The sequence below is a fragment of the Cryptotermes secundus genome, unplaced genomic scaffold (genome assembly GCF_002891405.2).
Source record: "Cryptotermes secundus unplaced genomic scaffold, Csec_1.0 scaffold708, whole genome shotgun sequence".
Lineage (NCBI taxonomy): Eukaryota > Metazoa > Arthropoda > Insecta > Blattodea > Kalotermitidae > Cryptotermes > Cryptotermes secundus.
In genome coordinates, this window is record NW_019726238.1 from 2,182,625 (window position 1) to 2,198,384 (window position 15,760).

At 42.9% G+C, this 15,760-nt stretch overlaps 1 long non-coding RNA gene across 1 annotated transcript in view; it reads right to left on the reverse strand.

Moving 5' to 3' along the window:
- Positions 1-15,760, reverse strand: part of LOC117282278 — a 130,484-nt gene that overhangs the window by 63,907 nt on the left and 50,817 nt on the right. Inside the window, exon 3 of the long non-coding RNA XR_004512988.1 lies at positions 13,775-13,929. This is a non-coding gene — a long non-coding RNA (uncharacterized LOC117282278). The remainder of the gene's footprint in view (positions 1-13,774; positions 13,930-15,760) is intronic.

The following is a 15,760-nucleotide window of genomic DNA, read 5'->3' on the forward strand; positions in this document are numbered from 1 at the left end:
TCCCGTGCTACTCGTCACTCCGAAGATCAATTACGAAGTACGACGAAAGAGAGAGAACAGAAACGGACAGACACACAACCAGAAGACATATCAAAGCAACACATAACATTTAGAAAACAACAATTTAACTTGTGCATAACATCAACCATTATGCAGTAAATGTATACATTAACAGATCTGATCAACTCGTTGCCAGGCAGCAGCTCTGTAAACACGGTTCAACACCCAACCCCGTCTGTAGTTACATGAAAATGGTGACAATAACAATAATAATAAAATAACTTGTATTGTTATGCACGTAACCAGAAAGGTTCTGCGCGCAAGATAACAGAAACTGGACCGAGATAGGTTCGCTCTGGATTTAAACCAATTAGAGGGCCGCGCCATAACTCAAGCGGTTAGTCTCTCGCTTCCCGATTCCGGGTCTGGTCAAATGGGATTTGTGGTGGACAAAGTGGCGCTAGGGCATGTTTACTCCGAGTACTTCGGTTTCCCCTGCCAATCTTCATCCACCAATTGCTCCACAATCACCTCACCTATCATCTGGGGCAGTACAATAGGCCAGAAGTGGCCGCGGTACAAGGGACTTAGTCCCACCCCACTAGCAATAAAAAAAGTAATAATAAACTAATTACAGCTAATTTGTGAGCCACAGAGGTTCATAAACTTTGCGACAAAAACTGTGGCAGCCAAAATTATTACTACAATTTCAAAAGAGTCCGGTGCCTGCGAGTCGAGTTTGAAAATATGTGACATGAAATTTTATGAAATATAATTCACATTGTAACCCAAAATGTTGTCTCCTCTAATTTTGTATCAGGGACGTAACATGAATATCGCATTTGATTATAACGTGGTAGACCTTCCTATTACAGAGGGATTTCAGATTGGCGGAATGAGTCTAATCTAATGATTGAGACTGTTGATTGATGTGCGGCAACATGGCGCAAGGCCGAATGACAGCAGTTCACAGGACCCCCGTGTCACGTTGGTCATCAGTTATTGGAAAAACATTGGCAGACACAGCAGATGCATCACAAAATTCCTATAGACCTACGAGATTGAAGGCCTTCACGTCAATGGGAGTGAAATGAGTATTAAAATATGTGACGCCTTGTAAATTTGTAGGTGGCAACCAGTGTTTCGGAAGAATTTTCAGCCTCCATCTTCAAAAAGAAATAGACTACATATCTATGAGGGGTGTCTGAGCAGAATAGCAAGAAGCGGACTGCAGAGATGACGCGCAGATCACAGCTTCTGACTAAAATCATTAACATAACGGGGAAGTGCTAATGATGCAGATCACTACTGTCTCTCAAGCCCACTGTGGTGCTCTAGTCATGTTGATCTTACTGTCATCACGTGATAATGTCAATCAGGAATCATTGATTTAGATTAAATTTGATATGGTAGGTTTTTGGAGCGTCACAACTTGTACTCTTCTCCAAGTACAATTAGAATGATCAAGTCAAGGAGGATGAGGTAGGCGGGGCATGTAGCACGAATGGGGAAGACGGGGATTGCATAGAGGTTATTGGTGGGAAAACCAGAAGGAAAGAGACCACTGGGAAGATCAAGGCGTAGGTGTGTCGACGATATTAAAATGGATCTTAGAGAGATAGGATGGGATATGGATTGGATTGATCTGGCTGAGGATAGGGACCAGTGGATGACTCTTGTGAACACGGTAATGGACCTTCGGGTCCCATAAAATGCTGGGAAATTCTTGGGTAGCTGCAGAATTGGCGGCTCTTCAAGAAGGGCTAAGCTCCATGAGTGAGTAAGTAAGTAACTAAGTAAGTAAGTAAGTAAGGTCTTTACTAAAGTTTGTAGTCAAATACAAATTTAGTTCTAACATGACTCCACATACTAATGGTATACACCGAAGACAACAAATACACTTTCACGTATTTTACAATAAAGAAGCACAAGTAAAAGTAAAGATATCCCTGTAACAGGCGAACCAGCGTGAGAAGTTAGTCTGTCTGCAACTACTCACGCTGGTTCGCTCGTGGATTTCTTCTTTTTCTTTTTTCTACCCTGAATATGGAGGCGATGCCTTCCTCCGAAACGTCGGTTAACACAATATCTACACGGCGCCACATCCCAGAAGACTGCTTTCTTCATAGTCACCTCCGTGAAGACCTCAAATCTTAGAGGAGGAGGATATTGCCACTAAGAGTCAAGTGGGTAGCAGTAGCGCTTCGCATTCTGTGGGTCCCAATGCAAACAAAATATCCTGACAGAACTGCACCGCTTTCCTCAATCCCTACATTCAAGTCCTATTGTTGCATGTGCGTATCGCGGGGTGTTTATCAAGCCGTTGCCTAGTAATGCGTTCACATGTCGCAATATTAGTACACAGTCAGTATTTTTACTGAGGTCAGCGAGAATTACATTTTAAGTATTATTGAGAATAATCTCAAGTTTCTCAAAGGCTTGAGATATTTGACTTTTTCTGAGAACATCGAGAATCTTCAGCAAGAGGCAATTCTTTTCTACGCTTATTACAGTACCACCATTCAGAATGTGCCTATAGGAACTAGGGAACTACAACATTAAGTATAAAGTAGAGATTACTCATTGAAGGACATCGCGGCTCTGAATTGTATCCCAATTTTACGTATTCATGCAAGACGCATTTTACAAATAGTGACATTACACACGAAGCAACAATGTTTGTCTTCCGTAAGGACAGTGTTAGGTGTAGGGGAATTTGGTAATTTTGTTTCCAAGGAACGCAAGTGTGTCTCATTCACTGACATCAGCAAAGGAAAATGCTTCTCTGTATAATGACAATGGTTTTGTGTGATGCGTTCCTTCCTTCCAAGCTGCCCGCAGGTTGTCCGTGTTCAAACCAACAATACAATGCCGTGCATATCTATTGCGTGGGCTGAGGCTACCTCTCCTTTCTGATCTCTCCCTCCTCCAAACCTCACCACGCTGAGGCAATCTTAGATAATAACCCAGGGGTGTCCAACAGAAATAAAAAGAATGTGAAGATTGCCCAATTCTGTGATGTGAGAGCGTGTAACTTCGTACATAGCCACAAGCGTTTCGGAGGAGTCTATGTCTCACATTACATGACACCTCACGGAGCAAAAATAGCAGACATTTACTGGCTGTAAGTACCGTCCCTCTTTAGCCATTTCTCGGTAAGATGGCCGTGATGTGACCCTGTTCCTGAAGGTCGTGTTTTCTTGCTTAAGACTCTGCTGAAAGGAGCAATATAAAAACTAAAACAGACTCAGTGGTTTTAGTCCTCAAGCGAACTATACCGACCGAGCGACCGCCGTTTGTCAGCGAAGTTAGTGCCAACTTTTCCGGATAGAGGATGTCGCGTGGTCAGCGCAACGAATCCCAACGGTCGTTACTCTCGGGTTTCTAGACCGGAGGCGCTATTTTCTTGGAATAATTCCTCAATTATCCTCAAGAGGCTGGGTGAACCACGTTCCACACTCACTACTTCTCAGAAAATCTGGTAGCGCCGAGAATCGAATCCGGGACCTCTGGATCTGTAGCCAGGAACTCTGGTCACTAGACCACAGAGGCGGTTCCTGAGAAGGAGCAATACAACTAATTAATTTGGGAGACTGTTTTCTTCTATTATCAGAGTTTAACATGGGCAGTAAACAAGAAATAGAATGTTCTCTACAAGAAGGAATTAGGGATGAAAGGAGTTTAAAAGAAACGGAGAAAACATAAAAATAACAAATGGGAAAACATATGAGTTAAGGAGGAACAATGAAAAAGGAATTGAAAGCAGGGTAAAAGCGGAGAAATGAAGGAAAAAGAGGGAAAAGGAGGAAGAAAAATGCACTTAACTGAAACAAAAAAAGCGGAAATAAGGTGGGTAATACAGAAGACGAGGAATAACATAGGTAGATTTGCTAAAGGTTCGTGACAATGACTGTTTCATTTGTACGAATTTTATGCCGGCCATTTCCCCACTGTCTCTAGTGTATCTGATACAAACGACGTTTCGGAAACTAGATCCATTTCCGTCATCAGGAGTGAAGGGGACAGGGATGCTACTCGGTGCGGCCCTCTGGAAATTGCGCAGTGGCCAGGGCTAATGGACTCCACTGCGCAGGTTTCATCTCCTGCCTTTGAACTTGGCTAGGGAAACCGATCGAATTTCCCACACTGTGTGCATACAGAACATACCCGAGAGAGTGGACAACGTACAACGCAGTCTTTGTAGGCTAGTGCAATTGTGTGTTATCGCTGCGCTGCGGAAATTGAAAAACAAGGAATGAACTTGCTAAAACGTTGTTTCTTTGTATTTCAAATTCTTTTGTAATCAAGTTTTTCAAAATAAAAATACTTTCACGTTTATTAGTGACTTGTAGAAGGTTTCTGGAGGGGATGATTGGATTTACTGACACCTTACACACAACTCGGGACTGTCGGCAATACAGCGCTATTGCAGATCTACACGCTGTACAGTTCACAGTTACACACTCGCTAGGGTTCTCAGTCTTCACTAGCCGTATCCTGGCAACGGATTTATAACAGCCTTACTGTCACTTCAATTCACATATGAAATCTTTTCACACAGCTTGATTTATCTTCGACTGCCATCTTCAGAACTCCATCCAATTCTCGACAAACAATTGAACTCTCTCAACTTCTGAAAATAATTAACTGCTCCCTTGAAACTTCCCGTTTCATAGCCTCGTGGCGGACCTCACAGAAAACAAGGTCTTCTACGTATTTTCTCGGTTGTGGACGTGTTTACTGATCCGTTCGTTAATAATAGACGTCATGTTTTTGAGCGTGTTGGCTTTCGCGGGAATGTGTTTACAGAGTCGTTGCCTAGCAATGAATATATAAGTCACAATAATTTTTTTTTGGTTCAGAAACTTTAATACAAGAGGATTAGAACCTAACCATTCCGTCTTTACAGATACAACTTTCAAGTAGGATAGATATTCGTACAAGATTATAGCACATCCAAATGAACTGGCAACCACACTATTAAACGATGCAGACGAGCGCAGAAGACTTAAAAGGCAAAACCAAACGACCTAGCGACCCGCTTCATATAAATGCAATACACAAAATAACAAAGTCACATTCGAAATAGATGCGTAGAGAATGCTCACTGGAGCATTACTCTCCCCGACATGTTCTGCCTTTGTATTTAAGCTTTAGATTAAGTATTACATAAGATGTACTTATAGCCCATAATGGACTGATTGTAAAATACATGGAGATACAAAGAAAAGTGGGATAGTTAGCCACATATGTCCATTGGTCACAATGTGACTCGGAGCTCTGCTTGCCACCTGTTCTCAAGCTGCTTTCTTGCTCCTCTAATGTTTGACTCTGAAGATGGAGGCAATATATTCCTTCGAAACGTATGTTGACTTTCAACGAATAAATTCCGTGTGAGAACAGCAAATCCTACATAACCATATTCAAATCTTTGAATTCCAGCTGTTACTCTGTGTACCATGGATTCGACATTCGAAAGCTCAGCCTCAGAAGTGAACAGTGGTTACGCCCGTAGTCAGAATCAAAATTAACGGGTTGATCTTTATGACTGGTATGCAGACATTTTTCTCTGAGAAAGGGAGTGAAATTTTAATTACTATTTAGAAACAAACTGTGGTCTAAATGCTTGAAGATAAATTGCAGGAAAGAAAATATAGTTGATAATCAGTCTGAAATGACACTAACCCAATAATTGTTTTATTGCTAGTGGGGTGGGACTAAGTCCCTTGTACTGCGGCCACTTCTGGCCTATTGTACCAGCCACAGATTGTGAAGCAATTGGTGGAATGAAGATTGGCAGGGGAAACCGAAGTACTCGGAGAAAACCTGCCCCAGCGCCACTTTGTCCACTACAAATCCCACTTAACCAGACCCGGGATCGAACCCGGTCCGCTACGGTGGGAAGCCAGCGAACTCAGTTATAATAGCTGATTTATGAGAGATGTTAGTGTTCTGCTTTTAAGGTCGTATGTCAAGTAAAACTATCTATAAGGAAGCGCATTAATTTCACTTTACGATAGTTTGTGGTGATAGATATCTATAAGCCGATGACAGTGGCCACGCGGTCTGAGGCATGAATTGTCTTCGCACACTAGAATCGTGGTTTCGGATCCCACTCGAGGCATGGATATTTGTGTTCGTTTATTCTGAGTTTGTGTTGTTTTGTGTGTAGGTAGCGGCCTTCGGATGGACCGAACACTCGTCCAAGGGGATCTACCGTCTGTGATTAGGATTAATAAACTGTAAAAAGGCCAAGATCCAACAAAAAGAACTGTAGAGTCATAGATGGATAGACATCTATGAATGTATAAGGGGTAGGACTTCTTGTCCCTTGCACCGCGACCTACAGTGATCTGTTCTGCTTTACACAGAGATTTATATCCGAGAATGGGTTTTTGTTTCAATTGTGGATATGAAACATTACGAGTGTCAGAGATTCACTATCCATGATGTGATCCGTACGTATGTTACACTAATATTAGACCCTCAACACACTGGAGTACTGCATTTCCAATTAGGATAACATTTACGCTATTTGCTTTCACATCAATTAATTAGCATCTGTTTTATGTGGCAGAATAACGCTCATTGAACTCAATATACGTAGCTTATGGCGTAATATACGGGTTCGTTTGAAACAAAACTTCTGTATATACGCAATAAACATTGTGCATTATGAAGAGTATACTTACTTAGATAGTTGTCTTTCGGAATAAGACACAATGTATTTTAATACAAATCTAAACCGTGTCAAGTTCCAGAATATTGTAGCCTTAATATTCACCAGTAAGAAACCCCCATATCTCTTGAAATGAATGTACTATTTTATAAAAAGATTTGGGTTCGTTGTTCTTTTGCGTAATTTCAATTTAATTAATATTCAGGCACATCTCGTTGAGAAAAATCGGCTTAGGTGAATGAGCACGTTTGAACAAACTAACTAATTTTATATAATAGAATTCTCCCATGAGAAGCTGATAGCCGATCAGCTTACCAAGAAGCTCCTCACACAATAGGAACTTAAGGTCCCCCATCTGAACCCAATCCTGAGGCAGTTGAATCCAATCCAGAAATTTGTATCATATTCTAACTTAGGGGAAAACTAAGACAATATCCAATATGACTTCATACTTACTCATGGAGCTGAGACCTTCTTGAGGAGCAGCAAATTCTGCAGCTATTCAAGAATTTCCCAGCATTTTATGGAACCCGAAGGTTCATCATCGTCTTCACAAGAGCCCTCCATCCTTCCTAACCTCAGCCAGACGAATCCAATCCATACCATCTCATCCTATCTCTCTAAGATCCATTTTAATATTGTTCACCCACCTACGCATTGGTCTTCCAGTGGTCTCTTTCCTTCTGACTTTCCCACCAATATCCTATATGCATTCCACTTCTGCCGAATTCGTGCTACATGCCCTGTCCACCTCATTCTCCGTGATCATTCTAAGTATACTTGGAGAAGAATACAAGTTATGAAGCTCCTCATTACACAGTTTAATATGACTATTCATATTTATAAAAATGTTGTTCAAATGCAAATATTCTCATAAATATGTACAGCACTGTACATCAGAAGATGTCAAGTACACAAACTTGTACTGAGAACATTCTTGGTTGAAATGTTTTCAATGCTGGAGACTTCAGACACCATATCTGTCTGCAGCCATTATGTGTCCAACACTCCTACTGCCTGCCTCCTCCAGAATGACGTAATTCCAAGCGAGGAATGTTCAGGAGATCTGGGCATAGCCTACACATTTCTGACACCACGATACATGTCTGCCTACTGGACAGGCTTCGCTCACAAGTAATATAGAATTGCATTCCACGTCGCTCTTAATCTCTCCCCTGCAAGTACACAGGGCTCACATCCAACATGGCGGTCATGTTAATATTCACCGCAGTAAGAACCAGAGTTCTCTTATGGTTTCAGTGTCCTAAATTATTTCGCTTTCTTAATTTCATTGATTCAACCGCTTGAATTCGTTGTTTTCCTGTTATTTTGTAATTTCCGACTTTATTATTTCGATATGTGATTGTGGTTACCAATTAAGGGTTGATGACATCTGTCGATGCATTACAATGTATGGTACTAGGGAAGTTTTAAGAAGAAGAAGAAGAAGAAGAAGAAGAAGAAGAAGGAGGAGGAGGAGGAGGAGGAGGAATGGTCGGCGCCAAGTTGTCGGCGATCTGGCAACTTAGGACGACTGCAAAACAACTGCGTCAAGACAAGCATCAAGACATGAGACAAAAGACGCAGTCTTGATTCATTCGCGATTCGTTAGCATGAAGCTGACGTCAGCATCATGACTCAGACCGGTGAGCGGCCTTTTTTCATAATTTCATTCGTTTAAATTGTGCTCCTTTCTTTGCGTCATGTCGCAGACATCGTGTCTTCACTGTTACATGCTTTGACGCATGCCGGTGTACGGCCTACCTTAAAGCTCCTCTGTTCTACGAAAAAGGGCACGTAATACCACGTGCAGTGAACCTTGAGGAAGAAAAGTCAAATGTGAAAAGACCAAATTTCCCACCGGTGTATACATAACCGGAATGGTGTTGAAGTTACCTTCTAATGAGGCCGTGCCATAGCTCAAGCGGTTAGTCGCTGGCTTCCCACCGCGGCGGCCCGGGTTCGATCCCGGGTCAAGTGGGATTTGTGGTGGACAAAGTGGAGCTGGGGCAGGTTTTCTTCGAGTACTTCGGCGTCCCCTGCCAATCTTCATTCCACCAACTGCTCCACAATCACCCTCACCTATCATCTGGGGCTGGTACAATTGGCCAGAAGTGGCTGCAGTACAAGGAACTTAGTCCCACCCCACTAGCAATACAAAAATCTTCTAATGATGACGTAATAGTCTGGGTCACCAACCGGTACCGTATTAGTTGGAATGTACGAGGAGTCACTGTTTTGTAAGGGCGCTCTCCAGTAGAACTGATCATGAATTTGTCTTGGGGATCCCAGTCTTTCGTTGAGAGATTTCGAAGTTGGCTTCCCTCAGGTCATTCAGACTAATGACTGACTTCCGTTTCAAGTTGCCAACCTAAGGGCATGTAGTTTGAATTTACTAGAGACGTCTTATAAGCCGATCGTGGTGGCCGCGCGATTTCAGGCACGAACTGTTTTCGTTCGCTGGAACGCTATGATCGTGGGTTTAAAGACCACTCACGGCATGAATGTCTGTGTGCGTTAATTATGTGATTGTGTTGCTCTGTGCGTAGGTAGCGGCCTTAGGACGGGATGATCCCCCGTCCAAGGAGTCCTACCGAATGTGTATAAGATTATGAATTTGAAAATATGGCTTAGGTCCGACAAAGGGCCGTAGAGCGATGATAGATAGATAGATAGATAGATAGATAGATAGATAGATACAGAGATAGATAGATAGATAGATAGATAGATAGATAGATACATAGATAGATAGATAGATGAGGCGGCGCCATAGCTCAAGCGGTTAATCGCTGGCTTCCCACAGCGGCGGCCCGGGTTCAAACCCGGGTCTGCTCAAGTGGGATTTGTGGTGAACAAAGTGGTGCTGGGGTAGGCTTTCTCCGTGTACCCCGCACTATGCGAATTAAAAAATAGATAGATAGATAGATAGATAGATAGATAGATAGATAGAGACGTCTTGGGGTTGAATATTTCAAATTTGGGCGCATAGTAATTTCAATCTAACTTGAGAGCACTTGGCGTCATATTTCTGAACCTGGTGAACCTACAGTTTCAGGGCTCCACTCTTTTCTAATTTAACGACTTGTAAATTTACTCCATTTGTCTCCAGTAACTTCATAAATATTTCTATTATTATAGATTATAGTTAGCCCTCTTAGTGGGAAGATGGTTCAGGAAGACCACTAAAGAGATTGCTTGAGGCACTATGCTACAAGTCGGAAGATCGCGGGTTCAAATCCCGATGAGGTCATTAGAATTTTTTTTTTCAGTTGACCTAATCCTTCCGGCCGCACTATGGCCCTGGGGTTGACTCAGCCTCTAACAGAAATGAGTACCAGGAATTAATTTAAAAATTTTCCTGGGGAGTAAAGCGCGGCCGGCGCGTAAGGCTGACAACCTTACCGCCATCTTTGAGCCGATTGTCTAGAAAATGTGGGAGCCCCAACGTCTCACAACCCAATGGGCCTCCATGGCCTGTTACAGGGATAGCTATACTTTTTACTTTTACTAAAGAGATGACATGAAACTGAAAGAGGTCCTGCAGCTACTCTAGCTGGATGGTAAGGACGCAGACTCTTAGTTTGGACTACCCTGCCTCCCTATGCCTAAATCCAAAGGATAAAGTCATGTTGTAATCAACTGGGTTTTAACGCCAGTTAGCCTCGTAGGTGAGTACACATGTTCCAGGAGAACTTACTGTCTCTAACCTTACGATGGAGCCAGCGTGTTCTTGAAAAATATTTGTACTTAGCTACTTTGTACTTGTACTTAGCCTCAACCGCTTCCTTACAAATCCCCTTCCCAAACTCACGCCTCTTTTGACGCTATGAGGCCACTGTAATTAGTACAACGCTGTTACATAACTCAAGAATCAAGAAGAAATTATGAGATTTTGGGTCAGATATTGATGTAGATTTGTATCAATAATGCTGGAATTGGACAGTCCTGCACCTCGACCCCCAAACCCTGTAGGAGTTGCGAGGCCCCCCGGGACCATAACCGTGGAGTGACACTAATGGTCATCAGAACAGTAGGGAGTCCCCAAGGGGGTCTCACGTACAGACCCAAGAGGGGAACAGCTCCGGCAGGGTGAGCTATTGTCATGAGGCGGTGTTCGGAACACCAGCTCTTCTCATAGTGAACTCCTGCTGAGGTTGACAGGTCAGCCAAACCGACCGAAACTCAAACCTCTCTCTCTCTCTGTCTCTCTGAAACGCTTTCAAACTCCGCTGTGTTGTTGAGACTGTTAACTGAGCCGTAATGGAACCGAAAGTCAAAGTCGGTGGGGTGTTTCTTTCTCAATTATTTTGCAGCTGGAAAGGAAGTGCCAAAACGAATTCTGTACCCTCTTCAAAACACTTATTTCTCATCTCCCCAAATGAAACATTTCCTTTTATGTTTAGAGTAGTATTGTATTTTCTACGCTAAGTGTCGTTGCGTGACATGTTTATTTATTTGATATTAAACTCTGTTTGTTAAAGTCGGACTCATAATTCTATCTGAAAGATCCTCCACAATAAAGGGCGTCTTGAATGGATTGCACAGCAATGTATTGTGCATATTTCTGATTCCCTGTGGCGGACATGTGGGACGAAAAGACGTCATTTGAATAATATAAAGTAAAATAAAAGAATGTAAAGTAAAGGTATCCCTGTAACAGGCCATGGAGGCCCATAGGGCTGTGAGACGTTGAGGTTCCCACATTATCTAGACAATCGGCTCAAAGATGGCGGTAAGGTTGTCAGCCTTACGCGCCGGCCGCCCTTTACCCCCCCAGGAAGATTCCTGGTACTCATTTCTCTTAGATGCTGAGTCGACTCTAGGGCCATAGTGCGGCTGGAAGGATTAGGTCAATTGAAAAATCCAGTTCATCGGGATTCGATCCCGCGACCTTCCGGCTTGTAGCATAGTGCCTCAACCAACTACGCTAACAAAATAAAAACAAAATGCTTCCAAATATGATTTGTATTAATATTTTAAAACATTTTTCCCACAGACTGTAACCTACTTATATGTATCATATGATTATATAAAGAGAGCGCATTAAAATTTGTAATTCAGACGCAACATTCTTTATGTTAGGTATGAAATAAATTTTCAAATATTATTTAGATTAATTTCTGACTGCATACATAATTGTAGACCGAAGTACAAGTTATTGGTATGCCTGGGAAATTTTGCTGTTTGCTATGATCTCTCTTCCGACTGTCTGATAGAAACTCGAACTAGACATGTGTATATTTCCTGAGAGGTTCAAAGTCTCAAGGCTACTCAAGCAATTTCCCGTCTTCTATATAACACGAAGGTTGTTAAGATCCTGCCTCTGATCCTTATCCTGAGATAAATCAGCCCCGTCCACAATCACACACCCTTTTGTTTCGGGTTTATTTTAATATTATCCTACCATCAAAGTTATATCTACTTTTCAGGGTTTTCGGCCCATATTTTGCATGCACTTCTTAACACTTCCATGCATGCTACATATCCTGCTCATCTAATCATCCTTAACTTGATGATCTTAGTAATGTCTGGTGATTAGTAAACTTATCGAACTCCCCATTACACATTTTCAACGTTTCGTCTGTTACTTCTACCTCCCTACGTAGCTCATGAGACATCGGGGCTTATATACAGACTGGGACCGGAATATCGTCTATTTTTTTATTGCTAGTGGGGTGGGACTAAGTCCCTTGTACTGCGGCCACTTCTGGCCTATTGTACCAGCTCCAGATGATAGGCGAGGGTGATTGTGGAGCAATTGGTGGAATGAAGACTGGCAGGGGAAACCGAAGTACTCGGAGAAAACCTGCCCCAGCGCCACTTTGTCCACCACAAATCCCATTTGACCAGACCCTGGATCGAACCCGGGCCGCCGCGGTGGGAAGCCAGCGACTAACCGCTTGAGCTATGGCGCGGCTAAGTCTTCACCCTTACTCCATAGGTGAGAATCCATGCTTCTCAATCGCTGAAAGAACAGGTAAAATTCTAGCTTTATGCGTTTCAAGCTTTGCGTTTTAGACATCAGACAGGAAGTTAAAATGCTCTTTGGTGCAGATCGAAATGTAATACCGTAATTTATACGTCATTTTATTGCGACATTTCCGGCCAAAACGGCCACATCACCAGGTCATTGCCTCGGATCATGTCACGTAATTTTATAGCAACCAATACAGAACCGTAAGCTATACAAACAATGAACAGAGTACCCTGGGGGGCTCCTTCCATTTGCATTTCGTCAATGAATCGTAGGTTCAAAGTGTCCCAACTGTTTTAAGAAAGGAAACTCCGGCGGACGACCCACGGCCTCAGGAGTTGCACTGGAGGATGCGCCATTGGGATGGGAGCGTTGGCTAAGCCCGTCGTCACAAAATGAATTTCCAGACTGAAGTCGCTGCTTTCTGATGCAAGCAGATATTACAAAATGTAAAGGCTTTTGCTAAGTCACGGAATCCCTACGCTTGCTTTGGACGGAGTTCGAGAATTGAATCAAAGTCCTTTATGATTTTAGTGCTAGTGAAGCTAATATTTAATTTCATTTTGTACAGGGGGCACGTGGTAGCGTAATTGTTTGAGGCACTATACTACAAGCTGGAAGGTTGCGGGTTTGAATCCCGATGAGGTCACTGGAATTTTTTCCAACTAACCTAATTCTTTCAGCCGCATTATAGCCTTGGTGTTGACTCAGCCTCTAACAGAAATGAGTACCAGGAATATTCTTGGAGGTAAAGGGCGGCCGGCGCGTAAGGCTGACAAACTTACCGCCATCTATGAGCCGATTATCTAGAAAATGTGGGATCCTCAACATCTCACAACCCTATGGGCCTTCACGGCCTGTTACAGGGTTACATTTACTTTTGTTTACATATATTAGATTGTTTCAAGTTCTGCTCATGTCCTAGCTCTCATTAACATTAGGAAGTGACCATCCCAAACCAATTTTCCTTGAACCTAATCCGAAGGATCCTCTCTGGAAGACACCGAATGAAAGCAGCAGGCATACCTATCTTACAGCTCACTGTACCTCGCGGAGTGTGGAGATGACTGCAGACGACAAGAGAGTGAGATGGTGCCAATATTAATGCATGAGGGACTTACCCCAATTTCAAGCACTGCCGCGGCAAATGGCGGCATAGGTGGTTTCCCTTTCTTCTCGAACCATTGCCTGACATCCCAACAATACAGAGACTGCAACACGCCGTTCTCTTGCAACAAGTGTCTGCTGCACTTCCCTGCTTCTTGTCCCGTGAGCACTGCATCACACAACAGAGGCTTCTTACAAAAACGCATACATAAATATATTTTAAAAATTAAAATTTATTGTCTCGCAGAATTTTCACAGAAATCCGTCCATTTTGTAACTCTAAGGAACAGGGTTTTCCTTGAGCTCATCCAGCCAAGTAATTATCAGTCTCTTATAGAAATAGGGAGCTCGTTACATGTGACTAAATTCGATCAGTTTACTCTAACCTGAGTCATTTCCTATGACGTCCTACCAATGTTACCACATTATTATTGTTATTATTATTATTATTTTGGCTATACAACCCTTTGTTGGACCTTGGCTGCTTTTTCAGTTTCTTGATTCTATAGAGAGTCGATAGGACTCCTTGGACGGGGGATCAGCCCGTCGCAAAGACCTCTACCAATACAGAACAACACAAACAACTACACAGACATCCATGTCTTGCATGGGATTCGAACCCATGATACCAACTTTCGAACGAGTGACGGCAGTTATGTCTTAGAATACGCGGCCAGTGTGATCGGCCTATGTTGCAATATAGAAAGTAAAAATACATTCTATCACACAGAAATGGACGACAAACAGTCGTTACACAAAATGGACTTGCCTTTGTTCGAGTTTAATAAGAAATCACATTGCATGTACAGATGTTCGTTTACTGACTCGCGGCTAGAGCCAAGAGTTGCTACAGATTTCTCTTTCTTATCTCATGGAGCTGAGCCCTTCTTGAAGAGCCGCTAATTCTGCATCCACTCAAGAACCTCCCAACATTCTATGGAACCCAAAGGTTCATTACCGTGTTCACATCAGCCCTTCACTGGTCCCCATCCTGAGCCAGATCAATTCAATCCATAACATCCCATCTCTCTAACATCCATTTTAATATTGTCCGCCCACCTACGCCTTGGTCTTCCCAGTGGTCTCTTTCCTTCTGGCTTTCCCTACAATATCCTATATGCTTTCGTCTTCCCCCATTCGTGCTACATGCCCTGCCCACCTCATCCTCCTTGACTTGATCATTCTAATTATACTTGGAGAAGAGTACAAGTTATGAAGCTCCTCATTATGCAGTTTTCTCCACCCCCCTGTCACTTCATCCCTCTACAGATTTCTCTTTATATCATCGAATCTTCTAAATGAGTCCTGAAGGACATAAGCTACAGTCGCTATATTTAGCAGCCTTACACTTCGCAGTCGATAATGCTAAGATGTTCCTGTGTTTAATTAAGCACAAGGCAGTGCAGACGTCTGAGGGCCTGAGATGCAGCGCTATGCACGCCTCTCCTAGGCACTAGACGGATTTAAGCTGCCAGCTTCACGCCTCGGCCACTTTAACTCCGGAAGAAGGTCCCACAGAAGGCTGGGTGAGCCCTTCAGCCTCTGCGAAGAAGAGGCAACTCTCTCCACTGCAAGGAACTGAACCCCGAGTCCATCCATCAACTAGTCAATTCACTGGCAAAGTGTAGAGAAGTTCTATCCGAGAGAATCTGCGCTTCCAGTTCTGCGCCATATTTGATTTATATTGCCATGATGAGCTAATATCGCCCGTTCAGTCGCTGGAATAGTAAAACCGCAAACCGCCTCAGTGGGGGGGGGGCTGTGGTACAGTTAGTTCAACGGCATATGAATTTGAGTTCTATCAGTAATTCATCAGCTTAACGCTGCACGTTACTAATAGGTCACATATGTCGATGTCCGTGTTGGGTCAGAGCAATGGACCACTCAAATTCACGTGCTCGTAAATGTATGAAAATGAACAGTATCTTATTTCCGAGCTTAATTAATTAAGCATGATGCGATAATGACCTATGGGGGAGCTGGAATGTAGATCCACCATT